This window comes from Coregonus clupeaformis, chromosome 3 (assembly GCF_020615455.1).
Source record: "Coregonus clupeaformis isolate EN_2021a chromosome 3, ASM2061545v1, whole genome shotgun sequence".
Lineage (NCBI taxonomy): Eukaryota > Metazoa > Chordata > Actinopteri > Salmoniformes > Salmonidae > Coregonus > Coregonus clupeaformis.
The window spans coordinates 2,847,035-2,874,036 of record NC_059194.1 but is presented as its reverse complement, the minus strand read 5'-3'; the positions used below and the strand labels follow the sequence as shown (position 1 = coordinate 2,874,036).

General features: G+C 44.2%; 1 pseudogene; it reads right to left on the bottom strand.

The window, feature by feature from the left end:
- On the bottom strand, positions 1–26,083 carry LOC121539659 (annotated as a pseudogene).
- Positions 26,084–27,002: the final 919 nt, after the last annotated feature.

The window sequence follows — 27,002 nt, the reverse complement described above, 5'->3', positions numbered from 1 at the left end:
CCACCCTGTGCCTTGATGACAGCTTTGCACACTCTTGGCAATCTCTCAACCAGCTCACCTGGAATGCTTTTCATTTATATTTCTTGATAGAACATTACATACATCACCGTCCAATTTCAAGAGAATTCTAAAGTTCTTTACTCTTTTTAGAACATTGGTGTTTCTTTAGCTTGTATGACTGACTGAAATTCTTCCCACACTGGGAGCAGTGGAACGGCTTCTCTCCTGTGTGAATGCGCTGGTGTGTCTTTAAATTTTCTGACCAACTGAAACTCTTCCCACACTGGGAGCAGTGGAACGGCTTCTCTCCTGTGTGAATGCGCTGGTGTGTCTTTAAATGTTCTGACCGACTGAAACTCTTCCCACACTGGGAGCAGTGGAACGGCTTCTCTCCTGTGTGAATGCGCTGGTGTGTCTTTAAATCTCCTGACCGACTGAAACTCTTCCCACACTGGGAGCAGTGGAACGGCTTCTCTCCTGTGTGAATGCGCTGGTGTGTCTTTAAAATGTTCTGACCGACTGAAACTCTTCCCACACTGGGAGCAGTGGAACGGCTTCTCTCCTGTGTGAATGCGCTGGTGTGTCTTTAAATGTTCTGACCGACTGAAACTCTTCCCACACTGGGAGCAGTGGAACGGCTTCTCTCCTGTGTGAATGCGCTGGTGTGTCTTTAAATGTTCTGACTGACTGAAGCTCTTCCCACACTGAGAACAGCGGTGTGGTCGTGGCTTGTCCGTCTCTCTCTGTTTCCTGGTGGGAGCTGGATTGGAGGAACCTGATGTGGTTCCATGGTGTTGTGAGCTGCTGGAGGACATGAGATTCTCTGATCTGATCTCTCCACTCCTCAACACTCTGACATACTCATCATGGTGACATCTCTTTATGTGCTTGAGGAGGAAGATCTGAGAAGTGAAGGAGAACGGACAGCCAGAACACGAGAAGATCTGGAACTGGGACGACTCAGCGTTCACATCTGAGAGAGATGGAGGGGAGAGAGAAAGAGAGCGTAATTAAAATAAGAGAAATGAAGTTCACAAGGTGCATGCATGATCATTATTTTTCCAGCCCACTTGACATGAACAGAGAAAATGCAGGACCAGTATGATAATACACAACACAAAATATATTTAACATCAATGATGACTTTCAATTGAGAAATGAGTAATAATTATGTAATAGGAGGTTAAAAAAAATCAATGTAAGAGGAGTGAACAGAGGAGGATATAAACTCAGCAAAAAAAGAAGCGTCCCTTTTTCAGGACCCTAAAAATCCAAATAACTTCACAGATCTTCATTGTAAAGGGTTTAAACACTGTTTCCCATGCTTGTTCAATGAACCATAAACAATTACTGAACATGCACCTGTGGAACGGTCGTTAAGACACTAACAGCTTACAGACGGTAGGAAATTGAGGTCACAGTTATGAAAACTTAGGCCTTTCTACTGACTCTGAAAAACACCAAAAGAAAGATGCCCAGGGTCCCTGCTCATCTGCGTGAACGTGCCTAAGGCATGCTGCAAGGAGGCATGAGGACTGCAGATGTGGCCAGGGCAATAAATTGCAATGTCCGTACTGTGAGACGCCTAAGACAGCGCTACAGGGAGACAGGACGGACAGCTGATTGTCCTCACAGTGGCAGACCACGTGTAACAACATCTGCACAGGATCGGTACATCCGAACATCACACCTGCGGGACAGGTACAGGATGGCAACAACAACTGCCCGAGTTACACCAGGAACGCACAATCCCTCCATCAGTGCTCAGACTGTCCGCAATAGGTTGAGAGAGGCTGGACTGAGGGCTTGTAGGCCTGTTGTAAGGCAGGTCCTCACCAGACATCACCGGCAACAACGTCGCCTATGGGCACAAACCCACCGTCGCTGGACCAGACAGGACTGGCAAAAAGTGCTCTTCACTGACGAAGTCGCGGTTTTGTCTCACCAGGGGTGATGGTCGGATTCGCGTTTATCGTCGAAGGAATGAGCGTTACACCAAGGCCTGTACTCTAGAGCGGGTTCGATTTGGAGGTGCAGGGTCCGTCATGGTCTGGGGCGGTGTGTCACAGCATCATCGGAAGAGTGGGATAACATATCACAGCAAGAACTGGCAAATCTGGTGCAGTCCATGAGGAGGAGATGCACTGCAGTACTTAATGCAGCTGGTGGCCACACCAGATACTGACTGTTACTTCCATTCCATTTCTGTTAGTCACATGTCTGGAACTTGTTCAGTTTATGTCTGTTGTTGAACCTTGTTATGTTCATACAATTATTTACACGTTAAGTTTGCTGAAAATAAACGCAGTTGACAGTGAGAGGGCATTTCTTTTTTTGCTGAGTTTAGTAAGGGCAGTGCTCTTAATGTTCCAGAGGAAGATAGAGAGGGATGAAGAGAGGAGGAAGAGGGGAGAGAGAGTCAAGTACCTTTAGCAGAGCTCTTTTTGTCCCAGAGGTAGTCGAAGACAATGCCCAGGTCTCTGGCGTACTCCTCTCCGTACCAAACCAATAGCTCCTCTCCAACAGCTATAGGCTTACAGCAGCGGTATAGAATCTCTCCTCTGTACTGGAAGGCCACCAGATTCTGTTCTTCTTCTCTACGAGCACAGTTCACATACCTGAGAGAGAGAGGGCGAGAGAGAGAGAGAGAGAGGGTTAATTATGTACAAGAGATATATTTCTTGAGGTTATCAACTATCAAATAGAGTATGAGACAGGTAGGTACAGAGAGAAACAGAAGGAGGAAGAGGACTGTGAGACTTCCTCTGTACTTACAAAGAGAAACAGGAGGAGGAAGAGGACTGTGAGACTTCCTCTGTACTTACAGAGAGAAACAGGAGAGAGACAGAGACAGAAACAGGAGGAAGAGGACTGAGAGACTTCCTCTGTACTTACAGAGAGAAACAGGAGGAGGAAGACGACTGAGACTTCCTCTGTACTTAACAAAGAGAAACAGGAGGAGACTGAGGACTGTGAGACTTCCTCTGTACTTATAAAGAGAAACAGAAGGAGGAAGAGGACTGTGAGAATTCCTCTGTACTTACAGAGAGAAACAGGAGGAGGAAGAGGACTGAGACTTCCTCTGTACTTCACAGTGTTGCTTACCTCATCCAGTTGGAGTGAGTGTCTCTCCCAGCATCAATGTAGTCGTCCCAGTGTTTGCTCTTGTAGATCTGAGGAAAACAACAATTCATATTTACAGTTTTGATCAGGTTGGACAAAATGTAAGCACAGCGCGATGACACACACACACACTCCTCTCACCACCCAGGAGTATCCACTCTCCATGGCCTGGTCCTTGTCTGTGATCTCTCCTTCATAAGGTCCATAGTGGGCTCCTGCAGGCACAGTGTTTCCTTGGTTGAATACCCCCAGTCCTGCTTCAGGGATGCCTGATGTCCTGACCTCCAGGCCGGACGGCAGGGTGAGTCTGGCCCTGTCAGGGGCTCCTAGAGGGGCAGGGATGTCAGGGACAAAGAGAGCAGGACCATGGAGCTCACACTCCTCCATGAAGAAAGACTTGCAGTCCTCACAGTCTGGGAGAGAGAAAGATAAATAGAATATGTTAAACGTCAGTTATCATGATGATGATGATGAAGACATGCAGAGAGGTAGAGAGAGAGAGCCAGAGAGAGGAAAAGAACAAGAGGAACAAACAGGAATGATACATTTCTGGATAAGAGCGTCCGCTAAATGACCAGGCCATAAAATTAAGACACGCCACCCGAAAAATGCGGGTAGATTTAGGTATTGGCGGGTAAGAATGTCTATTTCACCAACCACATTGACTCTACAGTGTGAGCATTACATTCGCAAATAAAAACAGAGTCAAAAGTAAAGTATGAGCACATGTGCGAGTTGTGATTATTTCACTGGTTGAGAGAGAGCGAAAGACTCACAGAGGTAGTGGTCATCTTTGGGGACCTCCTCTTCCGTGTAAGTGATTCTTGGTCTGTCTCTCAGGTTTCTGCCACGCTTGTATGTGTTCAGCTCTGCTTTCTGCATTTCCAGACACTCTCTCTTAGACAGGCCTGGTACACACACACACACGTAATAGAATGTATTACTCCAGAAACAGTCAATGTGCCTCATCTTTTTTCTCTCAGACCAAATAAAATCACAATATCAAACTAACAGTCTATTCCTGTCTGTCTCTGTTACCTGAGGTTGATGGTTTGGAGTACAACAAGGGAGCCCCTCTCTGAGTGACAGCTGGGGTGTCTGCCCCCCTTCCCTGAGTGGATCTCCCTGCCTTCCCTCCACTGGTGCTGGGGGTCACTTCACTCTGACCCTCCTGGAAAGAGACCAGAGGAGAGTTCAAACTGACCACTGGGTCTGTGTGTCATCATCACTTTACCTTTGTTTAGTAGCATCATTAATTAAAATATATTGTGTGTTGTGTTATGTGTATGACAGTAACACACACACCTTGTCTCCTAGCGCCTCCTGTCCTCCACTGTGTGTGTCTGCTGTGCTGCTGTCTCTGAGGAAGGCCACTTCTTCAGTCAGCACCTCCAGGAATGGCTGGGGTGGTTCTGTCCTCATATTACTGGGTCCTGCCTCCTCACTGCTGGGGGGCTGCTGAGGACCAAAGGAGGGGGGTTCCAGAGTGTTATGACAAATATCACAATGATGACTAGACAGAGCTGTCAGCCCTCTTCATCTACAGCGTGGCAATTACATACAGCACATGATATACTGTGCTTTCAGAAAGTATTCACACCCCTTGACTATTTCACCATTTTGTGGTGTTTTTTGGTCACTGGCCTATACACGATACCTCATAATGTCAACGTTTTTGAAAATGTTTACAAATTAACGAAAAATGAGAAGTCAATAAGTATTCAACAGTTTTCCTATGGCAAGCCTAAATAAGTTCAGGAGTAGAAATGTGCTTAACAACTTACATATTAAGTTGCATGGACTCACTCTGTGTTTAACATCTCTGTCCCCACACATACAATTATCTGTAAGGTCCCTCAGTCGAGCAGTGTTCAACTACAAAGACCAGGGATGTTTTCCAATGCCTCGCAAAGAAGGGCACCTATTGGTAGATGGGTAAAAAAACTAAACAAAAAACAGACATTGAACATCCCTTTGCGCATGGTGAAGCTATTAATTACACTTTGGATGGTCTATCAATACACCAAGTCACTACAAAGATACAGGCATCCTTCCTAACTCAGTTGCTGGAGAGGAGGGAAACCCCTCAGGGATTTCACCATGAGGTCAATGGTGACTTTAAAACAGTTACAGTTTAATAGCTGTAATAGGAGAAAACTGAGGATGGACCAACAACACTGTACAAAAATATAAACGTAACAAGTGTTGGTTCCATGTTTCATGAGCTGAAATAAAAGATCCCAGAAATGTTCTATATACACAAAAAGCTAATTTCTCTAAAATGTTTGGCACAAATTTGTTTACATCCCTCTTACTGAACATTTCTCCTTTGCCAAGATAATCCATCCACCTGACAAGTGTGGCATATCAAGAAGCTGATTAAACAACATGATCATTACACAGGTGCACCTTGTGCTGGGGACAATAAAAGGGAACTCTAAAATTTGCAGTTTTGTCACACAACACAATGACACAGATGTCTCAAGTTTTGAGGGAGCGTGCAATTGGCATGCTGATTGCAGGAATATCCACCAAAACCGTTGCCAGATGCTAATGCCCTCTCTGGCCTACCCTTGGCTGCGCCCCTGCCCAGTCATGTGAAATCCATAGATTAGGGCCTAATCAATGTATTTAAATTGACTGATTTCTTTATATGAACTGTAGCTCAGCAAAATCTTTGAAATTGTTGTATGTTGCGTTCATATTTTATATTACTCCACAATACTAGCCTAAATGACAGATTGACAAATATTACAAAACATGCAACAAGGCACTAAAGTAATACTCCCAAAAATGTGGCAAAGAAATTAACTTTATGTCCTGAATACAAAGCATTATGTTTGGGGCAAACCCAACACAACACATCACTGAGTACCACTATCCATATTTTCAAGCATGGTGGTGGCTGCATCAGGTTATGGGTATACTTGTCATCGGCAAGGACTAGGGAGTTCTTTATGATAAAAAGAAACAGAATAGAGCAAAGCACAGGCAAAATCCTAAAGGAAAACCATGTGCAGTCTGCTTTCCAACAGAGACAAATTCACCTTTCAGCAGGTCAATAGACTAAAACACAAGGCTAAATCTAAACTGGAGTTGCTTACCAAGACGACATTGAATGTTCCTGAGTGGCCTAGTTACAGTTTTGACTTAAATCGACTTGAAAAGGGCTGTCTAGCAATGATCAACAATCAACTTGATAGAGCTTGAAGAATTTTTTAAAGAATAATGTGCAAATATTGTCCAATCCAGGTGTGCAAAGCTCTTAGAGACTCACAGCTGTAATCGTTACCAAAGGTGATTCTAACATGTGATGAATCAGGTGTGTGAATACTTATGTAAATAGAATATTTCTGTATTTCCTTTTCAATAAATTTGCTAACATTTCTAAAAACATGTTTTCACTTTGTCATTAAGGGATATTGTGTGTAGATGGGTGAGAAAAAAATATATTGAATCATTTTTGAATGAAGGCTCTAACCCAATAAAATGTGGAATAAGTCAAGGGGTATGAATACTTTCTGAAGGCATCATCATTTAATTAATTGGTTCACACTTCATAGCTCCAGTCCTTGAGAGCACAAGTATCTGCTAGTGTAGTGCTGAAGAGAAACAAAAACCCCCCAGATGTATAATATGCACCTGTGAAGGTATTTTAAAAAACACTTACCTGTGCAGGTATTTAAACAAAGATTTACCTGTACTGTAGGTGTGGCAGATGTGGCAGATTTGTCAAGCTGAGAGACTCCCTGAGACGCTGCTGGTCTCCTGGTTGGGGGTCGGAAGCTCCGTGGTGCTGTGAGGACAGATTCATATAAGCCCTACCTGGCTACTAAGACTTCTTCTATTAGGGACGTCAAACGTTCAGTCTGCTGCACAGACCCTATGGACGCTCTAGTCTAAAGCGCCTGGTTGAATTGTGCTTAGGAATTATTATTTTTTTATCTCTAAATGGTTAAACTAGTGAGATATCTGTGATTATTTTAAGAAATCTGTGAGTTTGTTTCATTTACTATCATCCTAACATAAGATATTGAATGATTTTGCCATATCTAATTAATGTATTACACTACTTTCCATGAAGAGGACAGTATGTGTTACTACCGTATTTTCCACACTATAAGGCGCACTTAAAAGCCTTTAATTTTCTCAAAAAACGACAGTGCGCCTTATAATCCGGAGCGCCTTATATATGGATCAATTGGTTAACTGGTTGATCCATACTGGTTGTACACGGCCCTCAAGGTGCTCTGTCAAAATGTTTCAGTATGAAAAACCAATAAAAACAATTTAATAATAATGAAATGTTTCAGTACGACTGGTAAACTACAAAGCCGCACCACTTGCAGCATTACGGTAGCCAGTACACACCGGTAATGTGCTTACTCACAGTCCCACACCACTTGTGTGTGTGTATAAAGACCCCAAAATGGCACCTTTCAAGAGACACGCTTACGACGCAGAGTTCAAGCTCAAGGCTGTCGGTCATGCAGTAGAATATGGGAATAGAGCAGCAGCGAGAGAATTCAACATTAATGAATCAATGGTACGGAAGTGGAGGAAGCAAGAAGATGACCTGCGCCAAGTAAAGAAGACTAAACAGAGTTTCCGAGGGAACAAAGCGAGATGGCCACAGTTAGAGGACAAACTCGAACAGTGGGTTGTTGAACAGAGAGCAGCAAGTAGAAGCGTCTCTACAGTCACTATTCGAATGAAGGCAACAGCGCTAGCACGGGACATGACAATCGGTGAATTTCGAGGCGGTCCTTCTTGGTGCTTTCGTTTTATGAAAAGACGTAATCTCTCCATCCGCACACGAACTACCGTCGCAGCAACTGCCAAAAGATTACCAAGAAAAAGCTGGTCACTTTCCGCGCAAACTGCAAAAAGAAGATCACTGAAAAGAAGATCCGGCCAGAGCACATCACCAACATGGACGAGGTTCCACTCACCTTTGATATTCCCATGAACCGCACTGTGGAGAAAACGGGGACCAGTACGGTGTCTGTACGCACCACAGGGAATGAGAAGTCATCCTTCACTGTAGTTCTCGCCTGCCAGGCTAATGGCCAGAAACTTCCACCCATGATTATTTTCAAGAGGAAGACCTTGCCAAAAGAGAACTTTCCAGCCGGCGTCGTCATCAAAGCTAGCCCGAAGGGATGGATGGATGAGGAAAAGATGAGTGAGTGGCTGAGAGAAATTTACATCAAGAGACCGGGTGGCTTTTTCCACACAGCTCCGTCCCTATTGATCTACGACTCAATGCGCGCCCATATCACCGATGCTGTCAAAAAACAAGTGAAGCAAACTAATTCGGAGCTTGCCGTCATTCCGGGTGGATTAACTAAAGAACTCCAGCCGCTAGATATTGGTGTCAACAGGGCGTTCAAAGCTAGACTGCGAGCTGCGTGGGAGCAGTCGATGACAGAAGGCGAACACACGTTCACCAAGACGGGGAGACAGCGCCGGGCGACTTACGCCACTATCTGCCAATGGATCGTGGATGCCTGGGCTGATATATCGGTCTCAACTGTGGTCAAAGCTTTCACGAAGGCAGGAATAATCTCTGAACTGCCAGGCAACAGCAGCGACACTGACTCGGATAATGACGAGAGGGAGCCGGGCAGGTTGGATGCCGTAGTCGCCCAACTGTTCAATTCGGACACTGAAGAAGAAGAATTCGAGGGGTTCGTGGATGGGGAATGAACTGAAAAAAGTGAGCTTTACGTGTTATATGTAACTGAACAATGTTGAGTTATGCACTAACGTTTGATTTAGTGGTATCAGACTGTTTCTTTTACTACGTGTTTACTGAATCAGGGAAAGGTTCCCCTCCACGTTTGGGAGAAGAGTGAGCAAGGCTGGGAGATATTGTTAATATGCACATTAACGTTTGAACAACATTACCATGGGAGTGAACGGAGTTGTCAGAACGCTTAATAAAGTTTGACTTTATCTGACTGTTTTGTTGACATTCCTTTTAGTACAGCTCCATCTAGTGGATGCATAACGCAACCCCAGTCAATTTGTTTGACTACAGTATCTTCTATTCTATGCGCCTTATAATCCGGTGCGCCCTATATATGAAAACAGTTCTAAAATAGGCCATTCATTGAAGGTGCGCCTTATAATCCGGTGCGCCTTATAGTGCGGAAAATACGGTACTTTATACAACCACATCGAATTGGGGGGAATTACATGCCTTTTTTTTTTTTACCTCAGATTGGTGATGTTAGTATAAATATTTATAGTCAACACGATGACAAAAGATCAATTACTTAAAACAGATGAATATCTTTGGTTTTGTTATACGCACTGGGGTTCGCTATCATTTTCTTTCTCAAATGGCACCAACAATTCGGAGCGGCCACACCAATTCAAAATCTAGATAGAAGCTTTATAAAAGTTCTCATCTAACCAACCATGTATATATTTTTGGGGGGTCATTTAGCAGACACTCTTATCCAGAGCGACTTCAACAGATTTTTCACCTAGTCTGCTTGGGGATTTGAACTAGCAACCTTTCAGTTATTGGCCCAACGCTCTTAACAGCTAGGCTACCTGCCAAGTTTCCGTGTGGCCTTTGAATAGTGTTCGTTTTAACAGTGCTACAACCCAAGCGTTTGCCCCTTTTTCTATTGATTACAGCGTGATATCGATGGAAGTGATTAACAAAAAAAAGCATTGCGTTACACTTACCGTGTTGGCAAACCACTTTAATCAAAATGCAACACTTCAAAATGTAGCTAGCTGTCTTCTACAAATTATCTAACCAGTGATTACCACGTTATTCCTAGATTCTGTGTGGTTTTTGAGCTGTTATTTTTAACAGGACGTGCAACCTCATCTCCCTGTGATAGTCAATGAGTGATTGACAGAACAGTGTTGCGTTTCTCTTTCTGTTTTGGTGACCCCCATATCAAAATGAAACATTCTAAAATATAGCTGAATGTGTTCTGCAGGTTGTCTTCTAACCAGTGATCTAAAAATATATCCAGCTCCATGTGGTTTTTGAGTTGTGGTAGTTTCCACAGAGCATATCTCCCCTCCCCCCATATCGATGAGTAATTTATTGCCACTTGTCAAAACAGGGGTTTTGGTGCGTGTGCAGTTTATTAGCTGCTTGTTTAAAACAATACAAGTAACATGATTACTATTGTTGTAAATGTATGTGTAGATAGTAAAGTTTATGTTTTCAATATATCACAAACTGTGTTTTGACATTGGGCCATTTCTCAATATGTCTTGTCAACAGGAAGCAGCAACAGCATCATTTTAAATTTAAGTTTTAGTAATATAAATGCTGAATGAGTCCAAAAACATGCTCTATTTAATTTATTTTCATGATATACCAGATATCAACAAAACGGGTTTGCCCTAAACGTAACACAGACCATTTCACTTATTTTAGCATACCTTCCACTCCTTTAGCCCTACCAGTCTACTAGCCTAGTGGTATCTGGGTAGGTCCTACCAGTCTACTAGCCTAGTGGTATCTGGGTAGGTCCTACCAGTCTACTAGCCTAGTGGTATCTGGGTAGGTCCTACCAGTCTACTAGCCTAGTGGTATCTGGGTAGGTCCTACCAGTCTACTAGCCTAGTGGTATCTGGGTAGGTCCTACCAGTCTACTAGCCTGGTGGTATCTGGGTAGGTCCTACCAGTCTACTAGCCTGGTGGTATCTGGGTAGGTCCTACCAGTCTACTAGCCTAGTGGTATCTGGGTAGGTCCTACCAGTCTACTAGCCTAGTGGTATCTGGGTAGGTCCTACCAGTCTACTAGCCTAGTGGTATCTGGGTAGGTCCTACCAGTCTACTAGCCTAGTGGTATCTGGGTAGGTCCTACCAGTCTACTAGCCTGGTGGTATCTGGGTAGGTCCTACCAGTCTACTAGCCTAGTGGTATCTGGGTAGGTCCTACCAGTCTACTAGCCTGGTGGTATCTGGGTAGGTCCTACCAGTCTACTAGCCTAGTGGTATCTGGGTAGGTCCTACCAGTCTACTAGCCTGGTGGTATCTGGGTAGGTCCTACCAGTCTACTAGCCTAGTGGTATCTGGGTAGGTCCTACCAGTCTACTAGCCTAGTGGTATCTGGGTAGGTCCTACCAGTCTACTAGCCTAGTGGTATCTGGGTAGGTCCTACCAGTCTACTAGCCTAGTGGTATCTGGGTAGGTCCTACCAGTCTACTAGCCTGGTGGTATCTGGGTAGGTCCTACCAGTCTACTAGCCTAGTGGTATCTGGGTAGGTCCTACCAGTCTACTAGCCTAGTGGTATCTGGGTAGGTCCTATCGTTCTACTAACACGATACTTCTTATAACATCCTAATTTACTACTACTGCTCTACCTGGTGGGCATCTCTCCAGTCGAGGGGTCCACTCATCCTCCTCGGAGTCGCTGGGTGCGAGAAGCGGAGCAGTGTTTACCATTTTAGGTCTGCCTCTCCTCATAAACGCAGGTACCGGGGAGTTCAGCCCTGAGGGACACATTAGCACACACAGTAGAGACACTCTGCTCTATACAACACACACAGTAGAGACATGGCGCAATACAGGAGTAAACAATATATAATAATAATAGTGATGAATCTAAAATCACAGACAGAAGGGGTAAACCAGACACATCACAGGGGCTATAACGATGAAGCGTCTGTTTAGAACGTTCTCACCACCAAATATGGTAGTGAGAGGAAGTCCAGTCTAGAGGGAGAGGATTGAATTAGGTGAAACTGGGCCCACATTCTGCTCATTGTCTCATCGATGAAACATCTGATCTCAATAAATGTTTCTGTTCCCAAATCTAGAATCTGTTACAAACACAGTGCACTAAGTTGTATAGACTTGACGCTTTGGCAAAAAAAAAAAAAATGCATTGTTTAGAAGGAGTGCAAAGTGTAATTGAGTTTGTACACACCCATAATTCACAGAGGAGGCGTTCCCTAACGGAAATATGCAAATACATGCTACAACAAGCCAATAGGATCTCGCTAGCTCTTGCTTGGCTTTGCCCACCTCCTTGCTTGTTCTGCCCACTATGCTCAGGGTTGCCATGTTTTCCCGCTAAATTGGTCTACTTTTAAAACTATGTCGCAGGTGAAAATGTATTGGCTGCGGGTTGCGGGTTTTTGGGCTACTTCTAAATTGCACCACGGCCACGATGGCATTTCTCTCTCAAGGTAATTTTTTTGTTTAAATATATTCATTGTGACCTGCTGCTGCTGACTATCAGGCAGTGAGGCAGGCTGTTACTGGTGAGTGAGTGAGTGAGTGAGTGAGTGAGTGAGTGAGTGAGTGAGTGGGGAGGGGGAGGGCCAGAGGGGTGTGTGTGTTGAGAGCACTGGTTGACAGAGTGCTGCAGCAGGCAGCGGAGTCACAGAGACGGACATCGTGACAGCTTTTTACCAGTTGCAGGCAGGCTATTTAGATTGGTCATTATGGAGACACCTATTTCCAAAAAACATATTAGCGCGCTAGAACTGATATAAAGGCGACAAAGCACTGGAAAACGACTTTAGGCACACTAGAGCGCTTTAGATACATTCGCTCAGAGGTGGTTTAAAGTAAAATGCATTCTAATGTCGACTTTTCTTATGGAAAACCGTATCAAGAGAAGTTAAGTGTTTTACGCCTTCTCAGTTCTTCGGTCTTGAGCGCTGCACGAGTGGAAATTTGAAATGGAAATGATGGAAATCCCTCCCATCCTTCTGTAATGGGAAAAAGTCCACAATGAAACTGTGGAGAATGATATATTTGCATCTGTTGGCCATCAAGAAGGCTATTAATTTCGATGCCATTGTAGGCTACTGTAGCCTACCATTTGATACAATAAATAAACTCAGCAAAAAAAGAAACATCCCCTTTTCAGGACCCTGTCTTTAAAAGATAATTCGTAAAAATCCAAATAACTTCACAGATCTTCATTGTAAAGGGTTTAAACACTGTTTCCCATGCTTGTTCAATGAACCATAAACAATTACTGAACATGCACCTGTGGAACGGTCGTTAAGACACTAACAGCTTACAGACGGTAGGAAATTGAGGTCACAGTTATGAAAACTTAGGCCTTTCTACTGACTCTGAAAAACACCAAAAGAAAGATGCCCAGGGTCCCTGCTCATCTGCGTGAACGTGCCTAAGGCATGCTACAAAGAGGCATGAGGACTGCAGATGTGGCCAGGGCAATAAATTGCCATGTCCGTACTGTGAGACGCCTAAGACAGCGCTACAGGGAGACAGGACGGACAGCTGATTGTCCTCACAGTGGCAGACCACGTGTAACAACACCTGCACAGGATCGGTACATCCGAACATCACACCTGCGGGACAGGTACAGGATGGCAACAACAACTGCCCGAGTTACACCAGGAACGCACAATCCCTCCATCAGTGCTCAGACTGTCCGCAATAGGTTGAGAGAGGCTGGACTGAGGGCTTGTAGGCCTGTTGTAAGGCAGGTCCTCACCAGACATCACCGGCAACAACGTCGCCTATGGGCACAAACCCACCGTCGCTGGACCAGACAGGACTGGCAAAAAGTGCTCTTCACTGACGAGTCGCGGTTTTGTCTCACCAGGGGTGATGGTCGGATTCGCGTTTACCGTCGAAGGAATGAGCGTTACACCAAGGCCTGTACTATAGAGCGGGTTCGATTTGGAGGTGCAGGGTCCGTCATGGTCTGGGGCGGTGTGTCACAGCATCATCGGAAGAGTGGGATAACATATCACAGCAAGAACTGGCAAATCTGCACTGCAGTACTTAATGCAGCTGGTGGCCACACCAGATACTGACTGTTACTTTTGATTTTGACCCCCCCTTTGTTCAGGGACACATAATTCCATGTATGTTAGTCACATGTCCGTGGAACTTGTTCAGTTCATGTCTCAGTTGTTGAATCTTGTTATGTTCATACAAATATTTACACATGTTAAGTTTGCTGAAAATAAACGCAGTTGACAGTGAGAGGGCGTTTCTTTTTTTGCTGAGTTTATGTTGAAATTACGATATCACTGGAGTAATACCAAATCAATTTGTGCCACTTGTGTAGCCTACCTGGAGCTGGCAAATGGATAGATAATAAATATTCTATAACTTCAGTTTGTTGTAGCCTTGTGTTATTATGCAATTATTAATGGCCATGTTTAGTTAATTAAATTTGAAGTTATCAATTGTGACCATGGTTACAGCTCTTTCGCAAATGTATCATTCTCCACATTTAATGTCAGTTTCATTGTGGACTTTTCCCTGAAATTAGATGTTGGCTATAGGCTACCTGCATCTAGCTCAGCAAACCATGGCAACATTGAATTGCAATTATAAACCAGATTTTTGTCAGCAGCCTATGCCTATTGAAATAACAAGTAAATCTTGCAAATATGCCATTTATAACGGTTTGTAGTCTTAACATCTGGCACATATTAACAGCACAATTGCCAGGAAATAGCCTAACATTCATTTTTTGAAATTCGTCTAAGTGTTTCTTGCACAGATTTCGAGATCCTATGTCCAACTTCATCACTCAAACTCTCCTGTCGGATTTATCTATAGTTGTGCACATGAGCAAATGGGATTTATTTCCATTCATAAACTGGGTGGTTCAAGCCCTGAATGCTGATTGGTTGACAGCCGTGGTATATCAGACCACATACCACAGGTATGACAAAACATTTATTTTTACTGCTCTAATTACGTTGGTAACCAGTTTATTATAGCAATAAGGCACCTCAGGGGTTTGTGGTATATGGCCAATATACCACGGCTACGGGCTGTATCCAGGCACTCTAAGTTGTGTCGTGCTTTAGAACAGCCCTTAGCCGTGGTATATTGGCCATATACCACAAAACCTTAGGCCTTATTGCTTAATTATAAACTTGGTGGTTTGAGCCTTGAATGCTGATTTGTTGAAAGCCGTGGTATATCATCAGACGGTGTACCAAGGGTATGATAAAAACATATATTTTTTTACTGTTTTTTTACTAATTACTTTGGTAACAAGTTTATAATAGCATTAATATTGTATACAGACAGCTGCCGGAGCCAGTTCCCAGGGCACCACCTGGTCAAATATGCTGCCGACACTGCTTTGGTCAGTCTCCTCGAAGGGGATGAGACCAAGCACGGACAGGCTCTGTATGACTTTACTGTCTGGTGCGAGTCATCCCATCTAAAATTAAACACATCAAAAACAAAGGATATGGTGATTGACTTTCGAAGGAACACTACCATGTACACACCATCACTTATAGAAGGTGAGCCCATCGAAATAGTGGAGGAGTAAAAATACCTTAGGCTAGTCATTGACAACAAGCTGTCCTGGGATCAGTGTCCTGACACTACTTTTAAGAAAGGCCAACAGACTGTATTTCCTATGGAAACTGCACTTTTGTTTATGTTGATCTAACCATCATAGTTATCTTTTATAAACCATTAATTGAGAGCATTCTGTTCTACTGCTTGACCTGCTAGTTTGGGAATATCAACATTGCACAGAAAAATAGATTGGGCAAGATAGTCAAATCAAATCAAATGTTATTGGTCGCACACACGTTTAGCAGATGTTATTGCGGGTGTAGCAAAAAACGCTTGCGTTCCTAGCACCAACAGTGCAGTAATATCTAACAATACACACAAATTTAAAAGTAAAATAATGGAATTAGAAATATATAAATATTAGGACGAGCAATGTCGGAGTATCAATATACAGTATATACAGTACCAGTCAAAAGTTTGTGGACACACCTACTCATTCAAGGGTTTTCTTTATTTTTATGATATAGTAACAAATCAAAATATATTTATTGATGACAGCTTTGCACATGCTTGGCATTCTCTCAACCAGCTTCATGAGGTAGTCACCTGGAATGCATTTCAATTAACAGGAATTGATTTCCTTCTTAATGCGTTTGAACCAATCAGTTGTGGTGTGACAAGGTAGGGGTGGTATACAGAAGATAGCCCTATTTGGTAAAAGACCATGTCCATATTATGGCAAGAACAGCTCAAATAAGCAAAGAGAAACGACAGTCCATCATTACTTTAAGACATGAAGGTCAGTCAAGTTTCTTGAAGTGCAGCCGCAAAAACCATCAAGCGCTGTGATGAAACTGGCTCTCACGAGGACCGCCACAGGAATGGAAGACCCAGAGTTACCTCTGCTGCAGATAAGTTAATTAGAGTTACCAGCCTCAGAAATTGCAGCCCAAATAAATGATTCACAGAGTTCAAGTAACAGACACATCTCAACATCAACTGTTCAGAGGAGGCTGCGTGAATCAGGCCTTCATGGTTGAATTGCTGCAAAGAAACCACTATTAAAGGATACCAATAATAAGAAGAGACTTGCTTGGGCCAAGAAACACGAGCAATGGACATTAGACCGGTGGAAATCTGTCCTTTGGTCTGATGAGTCCAAATTTGAGATTTTTAGTTCCGTGTCTTCGTGAGACGCAGAGTAGGTGAACAGATGATCTCCGCATGTGTGGTTCCCACCGTGAAGCATGGAGGAGGAGGAGGAGGTGTGATGGTGTTATGCTGGTGACACTGTGATTTATTTAGAATTCAAGGCACACTTAACCAGCATGGCTACCACAGCATTCTGCAGCGATACGCCATCCCATCTGGTTTGCGCTTAGTGAGACTATAATTTGTTTTTCAACAGGACAACGACCCAACACGCCTCCAGGCTGTGGAAGGGCTATTTGACCAAGCAGGAGAGTGATGGAGTGCTGCATCAGATGACCTGGCCTCCACAAACACCCGACCTCAACCCAATTGAGATGGTTTGGGATGAGTTGGACCGCAGAGTGAAGGAAAAGCAGCCAACAAGTGCTCAGCATATGTGGGAACTCCTTTGAAAAGCATTCCAGGAGAAGCTGGTTGAGAGAATGCCAAGAGTGTGCAAAGCCATCATCAAGGCAAAGGGTGGCTACTTTGAAGAATCTCAAATATAAAATATATTTTTATATGTTTAACACTTTTTTGGTTACTACATGATTCCATATGTGTTATTTCATAGTTTTGATGTCTTCACTATTATTCTACAATGTAGAAAATAGTACAAATAACCCTTGAATGAGTAGGTGTGTCCAAACTTTTGACTGGTACTGTATATATGTGATGGGTGTATAGACATTATGGACAGTATGTGGATAGAATATATAGTATATCTGAAGACTACGTGGATAGAATAGGATAGTCAGGACTCGCAGAAAAATCATGGGGCAGCAACAGCAAGAACTGTCATCTCTCTGCCTGGGCAGAGCCCTCCAGAAGGCAAATAAAATAGCGGTTGACTCTTCCCACCCACTCCACCCTGAATTCCAGCTCCTGGCCACAGGTACTCTTTTATTCCGAATGCAATTCTGCAACTTAACAAAATGTTGGACTAATTACCCTTTATCACTTGCACTTTAACTATGAAATTGCACTTACCCAGCCTACTTCATTGTAAACATCCTTTGCTATTTAAAAAAGTATACTTTTTTATATGTGAATTGCCTCTGAGGACATTCACGATTTCTGAATCTGAATAAGGCACCTCCGGGGTTTGTGGTATATGGCCATTGTGATGTCACGAGAGGCTGTGTCCTGGAGGGACGGTACATCCCCCTGAGGTGGCTGCAAACCCAGACAGCTATGGCTCCATCTGCTGGTATGGTCGGGAACTCCACCCCTCTATGGCCAATCTTCCCACGCAGCTGAAACAAATGAGGAGCTGATGAGCTGAAGGTGGGGGAAGGGAAGAGACACAGTCTCCAACCTGGGCTCTCTGGAGACAAGAGTGCTGCACGTCCACTTCCATGAGGAATATAAGGATTTGGAGATACTTACCTTTGGGAAATACTCACCTTTGGATATATGCACCTGTGGAAATACGTGAGAGACATTTGGAAGGACTTTTTGCTGGGTTGGCCACTAGCTGCAACGTGGACTACAGTAAGGCTGGGGGAAAGTTATCTGGGCGAGTGAGAATTATGATTTTGGATGTGGAAGAGACATCCCTGAACTGTTAACCCTTAAAGAGCCACAAGAGAACAGAATTTTGTTATATTTTCGTTAATTTCCCAAGACCTATAATAAAATCCTTGTTTTGTTTGAACCTTGTCTCCTTGCACTACTTGAGCAATCCCGCTGAAAGCTGTGTAGCCTCTCGTGACGTCACAGATGGTGGAGAATACAGGCAAGCTCAAGCGTTAATAGTGCATGTCAGAGGAGGATACCGAAGGTTTGATCACCCAGTTTTCCAAGTTGGCCGTAGGCTCCCGCCGACTGAAATGGAGGACATATTGAAAGCCCTTGTTGCTGGCCAGCAAGCCCAGATGCAAGCAAACGTGGCTCTCTTGGAGGAGCAAAAGAAAGCCAACCTTCTGAAGGCAGAGGAATTGCAGTTGCAGAGACAGAGGGTTGTCCAAAATACCCGCCCAATAAAGGCAAGTGACTTTATATCTAAGATGGGAGCTACCGATGACATTGAGGCATACCTGCATGCATTTGAGGCCACGGCCACTAGGGAAGCCTGGCCCAAGCAACAGTGGGTTGGTCTGTTAGCCCCCTTTCTAACCGGGGAATCGCTGAATGCTGTCCGGGACCTGGGCCCCTGACCAGGTTACTGACTATGATGCCCTGAAGTCTGAGATCCTCAGCAGATATGGACTCACAAAGTTTGGTATGGCCCAGCGCTTTCACAGTTGGACCTTCCAACCAGACCAACCTCCTCGGGCGCAGATGCATGAACTTGTCCGAATCGCAAGGAAATGGCTGGATCCGCAGAGGAATACAGCAGCGGCGGTGGTGGGGAGGCCGTTGTGGTGGATCGTTACTCACGCGCCCTGCCTTATGAGGCAAAACGGTTCATCAGTCAACAGGCCTTGACCACGGCTGATCTGACCGTGGAAGCTGTGGAAAAGTACCAGGCCACAGCGGAGATGCTGAATGCTTCCCGAAAAAGACCCCAGGAGTGCGGCCCCCACCACAAATGGGAAGAACCCGTCCAAAGGACCCCAAGGTCTCGAACCCAGCCACGTCAGGACTTATCCCGGCTCCAGGGGGAGCCAGAAACCAGGCGGGTCCAAGAAGAGTACACCAGGAGGGGGGAAACTCGACAGTGTTACCGGTGTGGGGAGATGGGACATATCTCCTGGCAGTGTGGGAAACCAGCCGATGAACCTATGCCCACTGCGGAGTCCTCCAGCTCAGCACCCACACACCGCTTTTGCCTCGCTCTTGGGAGTCGTAGATGGCGGCCCAGATCGACCCCCCCACCTGCCCGGTAACTGTGAATCACCATGATGTGGAGGCCTTACTGGATTCTGGTAGCCGGGCCACCCTGGTGCGTAAGGATTTGGTGGGCCCCACGTGTCTGACCCCGGGGAAAGTCCTCCCAGTTTCCTGTGTCCATGGGGACACCAGAGAATACCCCATTACTGAACTTACAATGACCAGCACACGGGGAACCATACACACGACGGCGGGGTGGTTGATTCCCTCCCGTCCCTGTCCTAATTGGACGAGACTGCCCAGCCTTTTACCCACTCTGGAGAGAGTCTCAGGAGAGGATAACCCGAGTACCTCGGAAACGGAGAGGCAAGACTCATCCTGGGAAGGCTCCGGTGCAATCCTCCGAGTTGCTCACTCCCGCCCGGGCTCTGATAGGGATGGCAGGTGCCCAGACCGACACAGAGACGGAGCTACAGAATCTGGACAAAGAACTGTCTGGTCTGAAGGGGACCGCTGAGAGGTATCGTTTGTTAAAGCAACAGTTAGACATGAAGACAGAAGAGTTAGATATCCTCCAGGCTAAACTCCAACAGAGCTCCTTCCTAAGCAACAGGAGGAGCTGGAGAGGCTGCGCAGGACCATCGAGGAGTGTGAGGAGACCCTGCGCAGTAGTAAGGAGGTCCAGAAGAAGGCAGAGGAGAAGTACAAGGTGTTGGAGAACAAGATGAAGAATGCGGAGGCAGAGAGAGAGAAGGAACTGAAAGCTGCTCAACAGAAGCTAAACTCTGCTAAAACCAAGGCTGATGCGTTCAGTAAGAAACTCAAGGAGAGACAACAGGAGGCTGAGTCCCTGGTCCTAGAGTTGGAGGAGTGGAAGAGAGAGCAGTCTGGCAAGCACCACGGCAATGCGGACGCCCTCTCCCGGCGTGATGCCTTCTTCGCTGCCTTTACCCCGACGAGGACGTCGGTCCCGAGGGAGGGGGATGTGGATGTCACGAGAGGCTGTGTCCTGGAGGGACGGTACATCCCCCTGAGGTGGCTGCAAACCCAGACAGCTATGGCTCCATCTGCTGGTATGGTCGGGAACTCCCACCCCTCTATGGCCAATCTTCCCACGCAGCTGAAACAAATGAGGAGCTGATGAGCTGAAGGTGGGGGGAAGGGAAGAGACACAGTCTCCAACCTGGGCTCTCTGGAGGACAAGAGTGCTGCACGTCCACTTCCATGAGGAATATAAGGATTTGGAGATACTTACCTTTGGGAAATACTCACCTTTGGATATATGCACCTGTGGAAATACGTGAGAGACATTTGGAAGGACTTTTTGCTGGGTTGGCCACTAGCTGCAACGTGGACTACAGTAAGGCTGGGGGAAAGTTATCTGGGCGAGTGAGAATTATGATTTTGGATGTGGAAGAGACATCCCTGAACTGTTAACCCTTAAAGAGCCACAAGAGAACAGAATTTTGTTATATTTTCGTTAATTTCCCAAGACCTATAATAAAAATACTTTTTTTGTTTGAACCTTGCCTCCTTGCACTACTTGAGCAATCCCGCTGAAAGCTGTGTAGCCTCTCGTGACGTCACACCATGGTAGAAATGGCGCCGACAGAGAGGGCTGCCTCGCTTCTTGTCCTTAGGAAACTTTGCAGTATTTTGTTTTTTTATGTATTATTTCTTACATCGTTAGCTCAGAAAACCTTAAGTGTTATTACATACAGCCGGGAAGAACTATTGGATATCAGAGCAGCGTCAACTTACCAACACTACGACCAGGAATACAACTTTCCCTAAGCGGATCCTTTGTCCGCACCAACCAGGGCATTGGAACTGATACCAGATGCCGACCCAAAACAACGCCGCGGGATGAGAGGCGCGCACACCGCCCATCACTTCAGAGTATATTATTTGCTAATGTCCAGTCCCTAGATAACAAAGTGGACGAGATCAGGGCAAGGGTTACTTTCCAGAGAGACATCAGGGATTGTAACATACTGTTTCACGGAAACATGGCTCTCTCGGGATATACTGTCCCCGTCCATACAGTCATCTGGGTTCTCAGTACATCGCGCCGACAGGAATAAACATCTCTCCGGGAAGAAGAAGGGTGGGGGGGGGGGGGTTGTTTCATGATTAGCGACTCATGGTGTAATTGTCATTTTGTTCACCTGACCTAGAACTCCTCACAATCAAATGCCGACGTATTATCTCCCAAGAGAATTCTCTTTGGTTATTGTTACAGCCGTGTATATCCCCCCTCAAGCAGATACCACGATGACCCTCAAGGAACTTCAATGGACTTTACGCAAACAGGAAACCATATATCCTGAGGCTGCATTTATTGTAGCTGGGGATTTTAACAAAGCAAATTTGAGAAAAAGGCTACTTAAATTCTATCAGCATATTGACTGTGGCACTCGGCTGGAAGAACACTAGCTCACTGCTACACTAATTTCCGCAATGCATACAACGCCCTCCCCGGACCTCCTTCCGGCAAATCTGACCACGACTCCATTTTTCTCCTCCCATTCCTATACGCAGAAACTCAAACAGGAAGCACCCCTGCTAAGGACTATTGAACACTGGTCTGACCAATCGGAATCCACGCTTCAAGATTGTTTTGATCACGCGGACTGGGATATGTTCCGGGTAGCCTCTGAGAATAAATAGACGTACACTTGAAGTCGGAAGTTTACATACACCTTAGCCAAATACATGTAACTCTTTTTTTCACAATTCCTGACATTTAATCCTAGTAAAAATTCACTGTCTTAGGTCAGTTAGGATCACCACTTTATTGCAAGAATGTGAAATGTCAGAATAATAGTAGACAGAATGATTTATTTAAGCTTTTATTTATTTCATCACATTCCCAGTGGGTCGGAAGTTTACATACACTCAATTAGTGTTTGGTAGCATTGCCTTTAAATTGTTTAACTTGGGTCAAACGTTTCAGGTAGCCTTCTACAAGCTTCCCACAATAAGTTGGTGAATTTTGCCCCATTCCTCCTGACAGAGCTGGTGTAACTGAGTCAGGTTTGTAGGCCTCCTTGCTCGCACACGTTTTTTCAGTTCTGCCCACAAATGTTCTATAGGATTGAGGTCAAGGCTTTGTGATGGCCACTCCAATACCTTGACTTTGTTGTCCTTAAGCCATTTTGCCACAACTTTGGAAGTATGCTTGGGGTCATTGTCCATTTGGAAGAGCCATTTGCGACCAAGCTAACTTCCTGACTGATGTCTTGAGATGTTGCTTCAATATATCCACATAATTTTCCTTCCTCATGATGCCATCTATTTTGTGAAGTGCACCAGTCCCTCCTGCAGCAAAGCACCCCCACAGCATGATGCTGCCACCCCCTTGCTTCACGGTTGGGATGTTGTTTTTCAGCTTGCAAGGTACCCCCTTTTTCCTCCAAACATAACGATGGCTACCCGGACTATTTGCACTGCCCCCCACCCCCTCTTTTTATGCTGCTGCTACTCTGTTCATTATTTATGCATAGTCACTTTAACTCTACCCACATGTACATATTACTTCAACTACCTCAACTAGCCGGTGCCCCCGCACATTGACTCTGCACTGGTACCCCCCTGTATATATAGCCTCCCTACTGTTATTTTATTTTACTTCTGCTCTTTTTTTCTCAACACTTTTTTGTTGTTGTTTTATTTTACTTTTTTATAAAAAATAAATGCACTGTTGGTTAAGGGCTGTAAGTAAGCATTTCACTGTAATGTCTGCACCTGTTGTATTCGGCGCATGTGGCCAATACAATTTGATTTGATTTGGTCAAACAGTTCCATTTTTGTTTCGTCAGACCAGAGGACATTTCTCCAAAAAGTACGATCTTTGTCCCCATGTGCAGTTGCAAACCGTAGTCTGGCGTTTTTATGGCAGGTCCTTTGCTGTTGTTCTGGAATTGATTTGCACTTTCCGCACCAAAGTACGTTCATCTCTAGGAGACAGAACGCGTCTCCTTCCTGAGCGGTATGACGGCTGCGTGGTCCCATGGTGTTTATACTTGCGTACTATTGTTTGTACAGATGAACGTGGTACCTTTAGGCATTTGGAAATTGCTCCCAAGGATGAACCAGACTTGTGGAGGTCTACCATTTTTTTCCCCGAGGTCTTGGCTGATTTCTTTTGATTTTCCCATGATGTCAAGCAAAGAGGCACTGAGTTTGAAGGTAGGCCTTGAAATACATCCACAGGTACACCTCCAATTGACTCAAATGATGTCAATTAGCCCATCAGAAGCTTCTAAAGCCATGACATCATTTTCTGGAATTTTCCAAGATGTTTAAAGGCACAGTCAACTTCGTGTATGTAAACTTCTGACCCACTGGAATTGTGATACAGTGAATTATAAGTGAAATAATCTGTCTGTAAACAATTGTTGGAAAAATTACTTGTGTCATGCACAAAGTAGATGTCATAACCAACTTGCCAAAACTATAGTTTGTTAACAAGACATTTGCGGAGTGGTTGAAAAACAAGTTTTAATGACTCCAACCTAAGTGTATGTAAACTTCCGACTTATTTGATTTTTGATATACCACGGCTAAGGGATACGTCCTAAGAACAGCCGTGGTATATTGGCCATATAACACACCTCCTTGGGCCTTATTGCTTAATCATAGCAGTCAAAACAAGTTAAATCAACATCCATTGATGGAAAATGATCTGGCCAGTTTAATAAGGGCAAATTCTATTTTCTCTTGCGATCTATTTTTAAGCTCACAATAACTATTATTTAAATGGAAACCTAATTTTCTTCTTAGCCTACGTCGATACATATTACGTCGATATTCCTTCATAATTCGCTCGATAACATTATGGAAAAACATTTTTGGCCTGCTATTCAGCCCTTGTGGGCGGGGTTTGAGTGGTCATTGGGCTAGAAATTTCAGCTAGACCTGGCAACCCTGACTATGCGTCATTTGCTCCCACTATAAACGACACACATTAACTATCGTGGGTTAAGTTATAAATATCTTTGCAAAATTGTCATTTTGTCACTGTTCAGCTACATCTGGGACACTTACCTATAGTAAGCATAGCCAGGTGGTTCCTCTTCAAGTTTCTGTACCGAACTTTCTCACATTTCACTAGATGGGTCCATTCCATCTTTGAGAAATAGGTCTTCAGATCATCGAAATCATCCTAATGGGAGTGTGCAGGTGTAGCTATAATGTTGGCTCATGTACAAATGGCACAAGCAGAAATCACCTGAACATATAACATAATATAATATGCCATTTAGCAGACGCTTTTATCCAAAGCGACTTACAGTCATGCGTGCATACATTTTTGTGTATGGGTGGTCCCGGGGATCGAACCCACTACCCTGGCGTTACAAGCGCCGTGCTCTACCAGCTGAGCTACAGAGGACCACCATATCAGATACAGTAGCTACCTAGCTAGATAGATGGCTAAATTCTACCTCTCCATCTTAAGTGGTCCCATCTAGAGGTTGACATGGGAGTGAAAATGAATTCCTGTCCCATCTTGTCCTGCAATTTGTTTTCCTGTGCTGTCCTGATCCCGCAACAGTTCTATATCCCTGGAATATTACTGTCCCTTCCCGATAAAAATCACTCCCATCCCGTTGCGCGCAGAAATATGTAGGCTATTGTGTTTTTACAAGCCATGTACTTCGTTCCTTTGTTGTCAAAGACAACTGAACTCCATCAAATTGAGCTAAAACATCTATCCTTGGGTTTAATGTTAATGTTAGTGATGGGTCCTTGGCTGCACCTGATGTAGGTTGGCAATTGAGGTAGCCTAGTAACTACAGAAGCTACAACTGGACCTAACAGCGAGCGAACTGGGAGAGGAGAAATTACAATTTATTTTGTTATCGATTTCTATTAAGTAAACTATATTAGGCCTAGCCTACATTGTTGGTTTTCTTTTATGAAATGCTACATACATTACATATTTCCTCCCAAAATAGTTTAACACTATTCCTGTACTGACCTTTCCTGTGGACTGTTTGATACTGTCCCATCCTGTCCCGAACTTGACTCTAGAATTTGACTCCCATTCCTGACAGAATCCTGCGGGACCCGCAAGACCCGTGGGAGTCCTGTTCCCCTGTCCTCTAGTCCCATCATCAGTATCTTTGTCTATGCTAGTTAGCTACTGTTAGCTGATAAACTTGCTAGGCATTTCTCAACTCACCTCTTCCGAAGAACTCATTTTAGCTGTCTTCCCTCGAAGTTCTTTGCCCCTGAACTTGTAGCTACAAGTGCGAAATATAGGAAAATAGTTAATATCATTATCAAGTGTTAATTTGGCAGCAGGTAGCTAATTTGACTATTTTGGTTAACTAGCTAACGTTAGCGTTAGTCTTTTAGCTAGCTAGCTACCACTAGCTAGGTACATATATAGTAGTTAACACAGTAACGTTCGCTAGCTAGCTACGTTACAGTACTGTACTTCTGTAATTTAGCGCTGCAAACTTGTTTATGGTAACGTAGCTAACGTTAGCTACTGTACATTACCGAGCTAACAAATTATTCTCAATATAGCTAATAACATAGCAATATTTTACTATTTATAGCCTGGTATTCTAGCTAGCTAAATTACCTGCCTTTTGAAACCGTTGTTTGGAAAAACGAGCCAATATAATCCGACCATCCACAGTTCAGTCACTCTAAACTGAGGTAAATTTCGCGAGCAATTGAACAAGCCCACTGGTCCGCGAGACAACTTCTGGCGCCAAACAAAGCCCACTGGTCCGCGAGACAACTTCTGGCGCCAAACATACAACGGCGGGAAAGAGGGTGGAAAATCACTGACTGAACTCTCTCTGCCCAGTTGCCACTTGCCAGTGTTGCTGTTGTTGTCTGCCCATGGTGCTGACAGTCCAGCCAGTCTGTCTCTTCATTATCTGATAGAGCTCAATGGTTGACTGTTTCTTTCTATGTAGAATTATACATTTAGTCTGAGCTGCCAACTCTCAAGCATTGGCCATGAGTCACATGCATTTGACCAAATTCTCATGCTCTCAAGGCATTATATCTCATGCTTTAAAAAGTACAGCGCATTAACCTTTCAACTGTGCTCCAAATCTATAGGATTATAATGATGACAGAACTATGTGAGCATGTATTTTGAATTTCGTGGTAGTACATTGACATTCGTGGTTGCAAATATGATTGCAAATGTGTAATTTAATTTAGCAAGCTTGTATCATATGTGAAAGATTTAACAATGGTCGCAAACTTGTAACTTGACATTTGTTCATACATTCAATAAGATTTGCAAGTATAATTTATTTTCAGAATTATTACAGGTCCATTTATGAGTATGAATATTCTGCTGTAAATAAAAAAATACACTTGCAGATTTTGAATCTGCCGCACACAGAGTTCTGTAACTGTTGTCATGTTACCAAAAGATTCATGAACTTGTAAAATGTTTTGTAAATTTGTAGAAAGAGATTTGCAAGTAAAAATTTGATTTATGCAGCTCTGGGGGCAGGATCTTTTACTCCTGACCAATCAGTTCCCTCTGCCAAAACCACAACCACCTAACCATTGGCTGGATTGTTGCATCAATCAAATCTCAGGAAGTAGCTCCCCACATGAGCAAGAGAGGATGAGTGAGGTAAATGCAGTGGCGATTTTAGCATGTCAATCTTGGTGGGGCAAACAATTT